At 44.0% G+C, this 10,123-nt stretch overlaps 1 non-coding gene across 1 annotated transcript; it reads left to right on the plus strand.

Annotated features, from left to right (window-relative positions):
• The first annotated feature begins 563 nt into the window (after positions 1-563).
• Positions 564-701, plus strand: LOC119937424. The gene has a single exon (XR_005454098.1). It is a non-coding gene; the product is annotated as a small nucleolar RNA SNORA7 (small nucleolar RNA).
• Positions 702-10,123: the final 9,422 nt, after the last annotated feature.

Raw genomic sequence — 10,123 nt, forward strand, 5'->3', positions numbered from 1 at the left:
AGGAGTTTCTGCCTGATGCGCAGATTGAGTGGTAGCCACTGGAGATTTCTGAGGAGGGGAGTGATATGCCCAGAGCGTTTCTGGACAAAGATAATCCGGGCAGCAGAATGAAGTATGGATTGAAATGGAGAGAGACATGAGGATGGGAGATCAGAGAGAAGGCTGATGCAGTAGTCCAGACGGGATAGGATGAGAGCTTGAATGAGCAGGGTAGCGGTATGGATGGAGAGGAAAGGCCGGATCTTGGCAATGTTGCGGGGCTGAGACCGGCAGGTTTTGGTGATGGCTTGGATGTGAGGGGTGAATGAGAGAGCGGAGTCGAGGATGACACCAAGGTTGCGGGCTTGTGAGACAGGAAGGATGGTAGTGCCATCAACAGAGATGGGAAAGTCAGGGAAATGGCAAGGTTTGGGAGGGAAAACAAGGAGTTCAGTCTTCAACATGTTGAGCTTTAGGTGGCGGGCAGACATCCAGATGGAGATGTATAGATAAATTAATATATGACATATGAATCCCTATATATATAGTTGTAATATAAATTATTTATATTTATATTCATGTCTCCCCTCTCAGGGTCACACCTGGAGAGTTTCCAGTACTCTCCCAGTCTTGATTATGGGAGGGAGAGTCAAGCAGAGGCATATCCATTCTATTCCTAGCTTGGGCAGTGGCTAGCCAGTGGAAGGCAATTTGCTACAAGTCAAATCAAAACTCACCTGCGCTGGTCAGCAGCGGCATGGGAGAGAACCAAGGGCAGAGACTCAGGTTTACTTCACGCGAAGAAGCAATGGTAAAACACTTCCAGATTTTTACCAAGAAACCTCTTTGGAATTACTACCAGAACGATTGCAGTTGGAGGTGGGGTGTTCTGGGAGAGATGTGTCCATGGTCTCACTATGGATCGGAGATGACTCGACAATATAAGACAAGCCTTATCTGTTTATCATTGTATTGTAGTCTCCCAAGTGCTTAGTACAGTGCTCTGCACAGAGTAAGCACTCAAAAAATATGATTAAATGAAAGTTCACTGAAGAACCGAGTCAACCATACACTAATTGTGGGCAGGGAACTTTCATTCAGTTGTATTTATTGAGGTCTTATTGTGTGCAGGGCCCTGTACTAAGCACTTGGGAGAGTACAGTACAATGACAAATGATAAACAGAGAGACATATCTGTCTCTCCCTCTAGACTGCGAACTCACTGCGGGCAGGGAACATGTCTACCAACTCTGTTATATTTTACTCTCCCAAGCACTTAGTCTGGGACTCTGAACCCAGTAAGTGCTCAATAAATACCACTGATTGATTGATCCCTACTATTTTTTTCATATCTTTTACACAAATTTCTATTTTGAGGACAAAACTTTTGAAAAGTCATGCAAAATGAAAAAGTACTTATAGCAGATGGCTTTCCTGCAAAAAATTCCAAGCATGGAAGGGATCTAGTTCCCCTTCACTGGCATGACCTTTTCTTCAACATATGGAGCATTGAAGTGATGCCACGCGATTGGAAAGGTGCAACCACCAGCACCGTAGTCAAGAGGAATTTCAGAGATTACAGATTAATCTCCCAGTTTTGCATACTTGATTCTACCCAGAATCTGTCTGAACAGGCAATGAAAGAACCAAGTCAACCATACACTAATTGTGGGCAGGGAGCTTTCATTCAATTGTATTTATTGAGCACTTCCTATGTGCAGAGCACTGCACTAAGCACTTGAGAGAGTACAATTCAACAATAAACAGACACATTCTCTGCCCAAAACAATCTTATAGTATAGATGGGGGGAGGGGTAACAGACATTAATATAAATAAATTACAGATATGTACGTAAGGAATATGGGGATGAGAGTGGGGGAGAACAAAGGGAGCAAGTCAGGGTGATGCAGAAGGGAGTGGGAGATGAGGAATGGAGAGGCTTAGGGAAGGCCCGTTGGATACAATGTGCCGTCAATAAAATTTCAAAGCGGAGGAGAGTAATTGTTGGATTTGAGGGGGGAGGATGACCCAGGCCAGAGGCTGGGGGTGGGCCAGGGGTCAGTGGCAAGATAGGCAAGATTGAGGCACCATAGAAGGTTAGCATTAGAGGAGCAAAGTATGCCGGCTGAGTTGTAGTAGGAGAGTAGCAAGATGAGGTAAGAGGGGACAAAGTGATGGAGTGCTCTAACAATTCTATTATATTGTAGCCTTCCAAGTGCTTAATAAAGTGTTCTGCACACAGTAAGAGCTCAATAAATGTGATTGATACACTATGACTATCACAATGTAGCTTCAACCAAAGCACAGCAAAGCAGGTAGGAATTTTGCAATCAGTCAGTTGTATTTATTGAGTACTTAGTACATGCACAGCACTGTAGTAAGTGCTTGGGAGAGTACAGTATAACAAAATAACGGAGATATTCCCTGCCCACAATGAGTGCACAGTCTAGAGGGCATGACAGATACTGGAAAAGTGCAAAGGGTAACCCCAGGACTTCCAGACCTCAGTAAATTGATAAATGAATTCACTTGTCCAGAGAAAAGGGGCAGGGGAATTGCTGTCTTTCCAAGAAGGTATAATAATAATAATAACATTGGTATTTGTTAAGGGCTTATTATGTGCCTAGCACTGTTCTAAGTGCTGGGGGAGATACAAGGTAATCAGGTTGTCCCACGTAGGGCTCACAGTCTTCATCCCCATTTTACAGATGAGGGAACTGAGGCCCAGAGAAGTTAAGTGACTTGCCCAAGTTCACACAGCTGATAAGTGGCAGAGCAGGGATTAGAACCCATGACCTCTGGCTCCCCAGCTCATGCTCTTTCCACTGAGCCACACTGCTTCAGGTATGAAATTTAATAATTATAATAAAAATAATGGTATTTGTTAAGCACCTACTATGTGTATCAAGAACTGTTCTAGGCACTGAGAAAGATACTACAGCGTGGCTCAATGGAAAGAGCATGGATTTGGGAGTCAGAGCTCATGTGTTCTAATCCCAGCTCTGCCACTTGTCAGCTGTGTGATTTTGGGTAAATCACTTTACTTCTCTGAGCCTCAGTTACCTCATCTGTAAAATGGGGATTAAGACTGTGAGCCCCACGTGGTACAACCTGATTACCTTGTATCCACCCAGTACTTAGAACAGTGCTTGGCACATAGTAAACGCTTAACAAATACCATCATTATTATTATACAGGTTAATCATTTTGGACCCAGTCCCTGTCCCACCTGGGGCCCGAAGTCTTAAAAGGAGAAATAGGAAATGTGCAAAAAGGTTAAGGTGTGGGACCGGCACAGAGGATGGTGGGAGGCTGCTGGGTCAGCCCCAGGAATTGGAAATATATAACTTGGGAATAAAGCTTCCTTTTCTGTTTGCATTTGGAGGATCATCAGGGGCTGCCCTGGAGAGGGAGAGAATGAAGGACGCTGCTTTCACCTCATTACCCTGAGTTGATATTTGCCCAAACTATCCCACATCTAGTACTATGATGGCATCCATCAGCATCTTCAAAGGTCTTTGAAACAGTGGTTCAGAAATTGATTTATGCAGAAAAAGAGAATGGAAAAAGCATATATGAGTCCAACTTAATTTGCATAATTGCCTCCACACATAACTGCCCACCCTGATTTTTGTGGAGGAAATAAAACATTCTTCTTTAGCCTAAATGATCGTAAGTAGTGTTATCTACCTTGGGAAAAGAAAGAGTAGAAGGGTGAGGAAGTGAGAACCCAGCATTGGGAGGAGTTAATTCACTGGATGAGTACTGTATTGTGGAAGAAAATACTTCTGCAATGTGTGAAGTATGAGGCACTTGGAAAAGTGCAACAACAGTAAAGGATGTACTCTTGCCCTTTTACTTTGCACTTCCTTCTCCCCTCTCCCCCGCTTTAGAGCACAGACTTGGGAGTCAGAAGATCCTGGGTTATAATCCCAGATCCTCCACTTGTCTGCTCTGTGATCTTGGGCAATTCACTTAACTTCTCTGGGCCTCAGTTACCTCATCTGTAAAATGGGGATTGAGACTGTGAGCCCCACATGGAACAAGGGACTGTGTCCAACCCATTTGCTTGCATCTGCCCCAGAGCTTAGTACAGTGCCTGGCACATAATAAGCAGTCATTATTACTATTAATTTTCTTCTCTTTTTTCTCCACTCCCCTATTGCTATGCTTAATTCTTATATATCCTGTTTAGGAGCCCCACTTCTGCTTTCATATTTCAATATTTATGCAAAGAATTGTGGCAATTATTTGAATAACAACAGCAAATAAGCCCTTATATAGTAGAGAATAGTAAAAGGCCTTCCCATCTTGGGCCATATTTCCCCTAATCTGTCTCCTTTCCATTTTGCCTATGCATTTGGTTCTGTACCCTTTAAGCACTTGATATTCACCCCCCTCCTTCAGCCCCACAGCACATATGTACATATCTATAATGCATTTGTTTATAATAATATCTGTCTCCCTTCTAGACTGTAAGCTCCTTTTGGGAAGAGAATGAATCCACCAACTATGCTGTAGTAATAATAATAATAATGGTATTTGTTAAGCACTTACTATGTGCCAAGCACTGTTCTAAGCTCTGGGGTAGATACAAGGTAATCAGGTTACCGGTGGGGCTCACTGTCTTAATCCCTATTTTACAGATGAGAGAACTGAGGGCCAGAGAAGTGATGTAACTTGCCCAAGGTCATAAGTAAACAAGTGGTGGACCCAGGATTAGAACCCACAACCTCTGACTCCCAAATTCGTGCTCTTTCCACTAAGCCACACACTCTCCCATGCACTTTGTGCTCTGCGCACATTACTTGCTCAAATACCATTGACTGATTACAGTGCATGAATCAATAGGCACATAATGAGTACAGTTGACAGTACATAAGTCCTGAGGTGATACATTCTTGCCATACTTAAGGAGAATGGAGAGAGGAAAACTACAAACTCAGTAAAAATTTGCAACTTCTAATACAAAAGGTGAAAGCTACTTTTAGTGTGATGCATAATTTTCCGTGACATGAGAAGCAGAAGAATGATGTGTTCTATCTAGCAGATGAACATGCTTAATAAGAGGGCATTCGGTGGACCTGATACACTCAGAGCTCACCATTTGCTTTCCAAAGAAAAAGATACGAGTAATTCAATGCTCATAAAAACTTAGAAAAACAAATATTAAAATAATGATGATGTGGTCATTTTAGTAAAGATTAAGTAGAAAAAAATTCTAAGGTAAAATAATCCTGATCAGATAGGGGCTAGGATAACAATAATAGCAATGATAAGTATTAATAACAATGAAATCATGTTGGAAATTGTCTCCATGCCACCTGGGACTCAGAGTCTAACGGGGAGGGAGAACAGGTATTTAATCCTCATTTTATAGATGATGAAACAGAGGCTCAGAGAAGCTAAGTGACTTGCCCGAGGTCACACAGAATGGGTCAGGGTTTCAAATGGAACTGGGGAGCTGGTCAGTTTGCAGAGACTCCTTTCAACAGCCCCTCCACTTGACATTCGCACTTGAGAGTGTTGTACCAAGTTTTTCTGGGGCTCATAGTCTCAAAAAGGTGCAGGTCATCCCTGCAGTTACAGTGAGGAGCACCTCCAGAATCCCACAGGTCCCACAGAGATCAATCAATCAATCAATCAATCGTATTTATTGAGCGCTTACTATGTGCAGAGCACTGTACTAAGCGCTTGGGAAGTACAAATTGGCAACACATAGAGACAGTCCCTACCCAACAGTGGGCTCACAGTCTAAAAGGGGGAGACAGAGAACAAAACCAAACATACCAACAAAATAAAATAAATAGGATAGAAATGTACAAGTAAAATAAATAAATAAATAAATAAATAGAGTAATAAATATGTACAACCATATATACATATATACAGGTGTTGTGGGGAAGGGAAGGAGGTAAGATGGGGGGATGGAGAGGGGGACGAGGGGGAGAGGAAGGAAGGGGCTCAGTCTGGGAAGGCCTCCTGGAGGAGGTGAGCTCTCAGCAGGGCCTTGAAGGGAGGAAGAGAGCTAGCTTGGCGGAGGGGCAGAGGGAGGCCATTCCAGGCCCGGGGGATGATGTGGGCCGGGGGTCGACGGCGGGACAGGCGAGAACGAGGTACAGTGAGGAGATTAGCGGTGGAGGAGCGGAGGGTGCGGGCTGGGCTGGAGAAGGAGAGAAGGGAGGTGAGGTAGGAGGGGGCGAGGTGATGGAGAGCCTTGAAGCCCAGGGTGAGGAGTTTCTGCCTGATGCACAGATTGATTGGTAACCACTGGAGATTTTTGAGGAGGGGAGTAATATGCCCAGAGAATTTCTGGACAAAGATAATCCGGGCAGCAGCATGAAGTATGGATTGAAGTGGAGAGAGACACGAGGATGGGAGATCAGAGAGAAGGCTGGTGCAGTAGTCCAGACGGGATAGGATGAGAGCTTGAATGAGCAGGGTAGCAGTTTGGATGGAGAGGAAAGGGCGGATCTTGGCAATGTTGTGGAGCTGAGACCGGCAGGTTTTGGTGACGGCTTGGATGTGAGGGGTGAATGAGAGAGCGGAGTCGAGGATGACACCAAGGTTGCGGGCTTGTGAGACGGGAAGGATGGTAGTGCCGTCAACAGAGATGCACTGTACTCTAAGGCAATTGTACCATATCCTTACCTACAGGGTAGTTAAGTGACTTGGGTAAGGAGGTCACACAGCAGGCAAGTAGTGGAGCCAGGATTAGAACCCCTGTTCTTTGTATTAGGCTACACCACCCTGAGCATTGTGATACAAGAAGAAAAAGCACAAACCCACCAGGACTCCCAGGGCTATCTCTAGGCTGAGAGAACCTCCTGACAACATCGTTTCAAGGCAAGTCCTCTTTTCCTTGGCTAGTTCTGCTTCTGGACTAATCACTTGATCTCACCCACTGTGCCCTTTGTTCTCGAATGGATGTATGGGTATTTTTCCATATAGCATGCACTTTCAACCTGAGGCTTAACAAGAACAGACCAAATGTTTACTTACTAAGTCTATCATATTAAACTCCCCAGTTTCATGATAATTAATCTTCTCTTTTAGGGCCTAAATGAGGATCAAACACACACATATACACACACACGCACAAAGCAAAAACAAACCAACAAACAAGCAGGGTCACTTTAAGTTTGGTTTGCTATGTGTACTCAAGTATTGACTACATTTTTATTCAGTCTGATGCTGCAGGGGGAAGGGGAGCAGCATAGAGGGTTCTAATCCTGGCTCTGCCACATGTCAGCTGTGTGACCTTGGGCAAGTCACTTCACTTTCATGTTGCAACCTTTACCAGAGAATTCACTGTTCTTTGCCCACTAATGTTGTATTGTGCAGTTATTTATTTCTATTAAGGTCTGTCTCCCTCTCTAGACTGTAAGCTCATTGTGGGCAGGGAATGTGTCTGTTTATTCTCACATTGTACTCTCCCAAGTGCTTAGTATAATGCCCTATACACAGGAAATGCTCAATAAATACTAGTGAAAGAATGAATGTTGGCATTCAGTCTTGGTATAATGGCATCCCATATGAAATATGTAATCTTATATATTCCTAAGTATGACATTTTATTCCTAGGATCTCCCTTGCTGATTCGAAAGGACAAGAGCATAACCAATATGATCCCTGGATCCAAGATACTTTGAAATCCTGATACTGAACAAAATTGCTTTTCTACTCCATAGTTTTGCAAGAGCATGGGATAAATGTCCCCGTGATTCATCATTGTCATCAGTAATTGTGTGAGACACCTACTTAGAGTCTTACTAACACCATTTCTATTTCTTGTCACTTTCTCCGGTGATTGATTAACAAAAGAAAAGCCATTGCAGTCCAATTTTCTTTAGAACCAGAGATGCAACCAAGTTTCTGAGGGCATGTGTCAGCTCCAAGACTTCAGGACACTCATCCAGATTCATTTTTCTCTTTCCAGCCCCATGGTTGAAATTTCACTATGCCCAGAACTGCCTGTGCTTTTTGATTCTATACAGCAGGGTTAGGGCTGACATCTGTTGTCTACAGCCAAAAGGAGAGGGTTTTGTGGCTTCCATAGAAAGGTTTTTTTTCTGGGAGGTTTTTAGAGCACCATGGGGATTGTGTACAAGCACCCATGCAGGAAGAACATGGTTGTTAAAGGATACTAAGACATCCACACAAAGAATTCGGAGGAATTGAGAGGAGTAGCATGCCCTATGGATAGAGCACAAGCCCGGGAGTCAGGAGGACCTGGGTCCTAGTCCCAGCTTTGCCACTTGTCTGCTGTGTGACCTTGGACAAATCATTTAACTTCTCTAGACCTCAGTTACTTCATGTGTAAAATGGAGAATAATACTGTGAGCCCTATATGGGCTTGAAACAGTGCTTTGCACATAGGAAGCGCTTAATAAATGCCATCATTATTATTATTATTATTATATGGGACTGAGACTGCATCTAACCAAATTAGCTTATATCAACCCCAGTGCTTACAGCAGTGCATGGCACCTGGTAAGCACTTAAATACCATAAAAAAAGAAGAAAAAAATAAACTGCATCATAACAAATGAAGAGACCAGAAGATGCTTGTATTCATGCATTCATTCAATCGCACTTACTGTGTGCAGACCACTGTGCTAAGCGCTTGGGAAGTACAAGTTGGCAACATATAGAGATGGTCCCTACCCAACAACGGGCTCACAGTCTGGAAGGGGGAGACAGACAACAAAACAAAACATGTGGACAGGTGTCACATCATCAGAATAAATAGAAGTAAAGCTATACTAAGCTTGTATCTATACTGGAGAAGGGACAGGCCACTTGCAAAAAGGACTCTCCAGCCTAAAGCCAGATAAATGGCCACCCTAATGGGTAGCAGGTAAAATTGGGCCAGGATGTAGGCAATGAATTCCCCTTCTTGCAGTGGAGAGTGCTTTTTTATTATTTATTTATGGTATTTGTTAAGTGCTTACTATGTGTCAGACACTGTAGTAGATACAAACTAATTAGTTTGGAAACAGTCCATGTTCCCTGTGGGGTTTACAACCTTAATCCCCACTTTGCAAATGAGATAATTTAGGCAAAGAGAAGTTAAGTGATTTGTCCAAGGTTGCAAAACAGACAAGTGGTGGAAGTGGGTTTAGAACCTAGGTCCTCTGACTCCTAGGCCTGTGATTTATCCACTAGGCCACCCTGCTTTCTGGTATTGTCCTGTGAGAGGAATTCAACAGGGACTGTCCAAAACCTCACCATTCCCCCATCAATCAGGATGCACTCAGATTTAAGGTGATAATCCATCACATCAGCCATCTGGCTCTTATAGAGGGCTAGGGCTAGGGCATAGCGCAGGCCTGGGAGTCTAAAGGTCATGGGTTCTAATCCTGGCTCTGCCACTTGTCTGCTGTGTGACCTTGGGAAATTCATTTCACTTCTTGCTGCCCATACTTCATGCTTCTGCCCAGATTGTCTTTGTCCAGAAACGCTCTGGGCATGTTACTGCCCTCCTCAAAAATCTCCAGTGGCTACCAATCAATCTGCGCATCAGGAAGAAACTCCTCACCCTGGGCTTCAAGGCTGTCCATCACCTCGCCCCCTCCTACCTCACCTCCCTTCTCTCCTTCTCCAGCCCAGCCCGCACCCTCCACTCCTCTGCCGCTAATCTCCTCATCGTGCCTCGTTCTCGCCTGTCCCGCCATCGACCCCCGGCCCACGTCATCCCCCTGGCCTGGAATGCCCTCCCTCTGCCCATCCGCCAAGCTAGCTCTCTTCCTCCCTTCAAGGCCCTACTGAGAGCTCACCTCCTCCAGGAGGCCTTCCCAGACTGAGCTCCCTCCTTCCTCTCCCCCAATCCCCCTCTCCATCCCCCGTCTCACCTCCTTCAGTTCCCCACAGCACCTGTATATATGTATATATGTTTGTACATATTATTCTATTTATTCATTTATTTATTTATTTTACTTGTACATATCTATTCTATTTATTTTATTTTGTTAATATATTGTTGTTAATATATTATTGTTTATTTTGTTCTCTATCTCTCCCTTCTAGACTGTGAGCCCACTGTTGGGTAGGGACTGTCTCTATATGTTGCCAACTTGTACTTCCCAAGAGCTTAGTACAGTGCTCTGCACACAGTAAGCACTCAATAAATATGATTGATTG

The sequence above is a fragment of the Tachyglossus aculeatus genome, chromosome 1, assembly GCF_015852505.1.
Source record: "Tachyglossus aculeatus isolate mTacAcu1 chromosome 1, mTacAcu1.pri, whole genome shotgun sequence".
In the NCBI taxonomy this organism is placed as follows: Eukaryota; Metazoa; Chordata; class Mammalia; order Monotremata; family Tachyglossidae; genus Tachyglossus; species Tachyglossus aculeatus.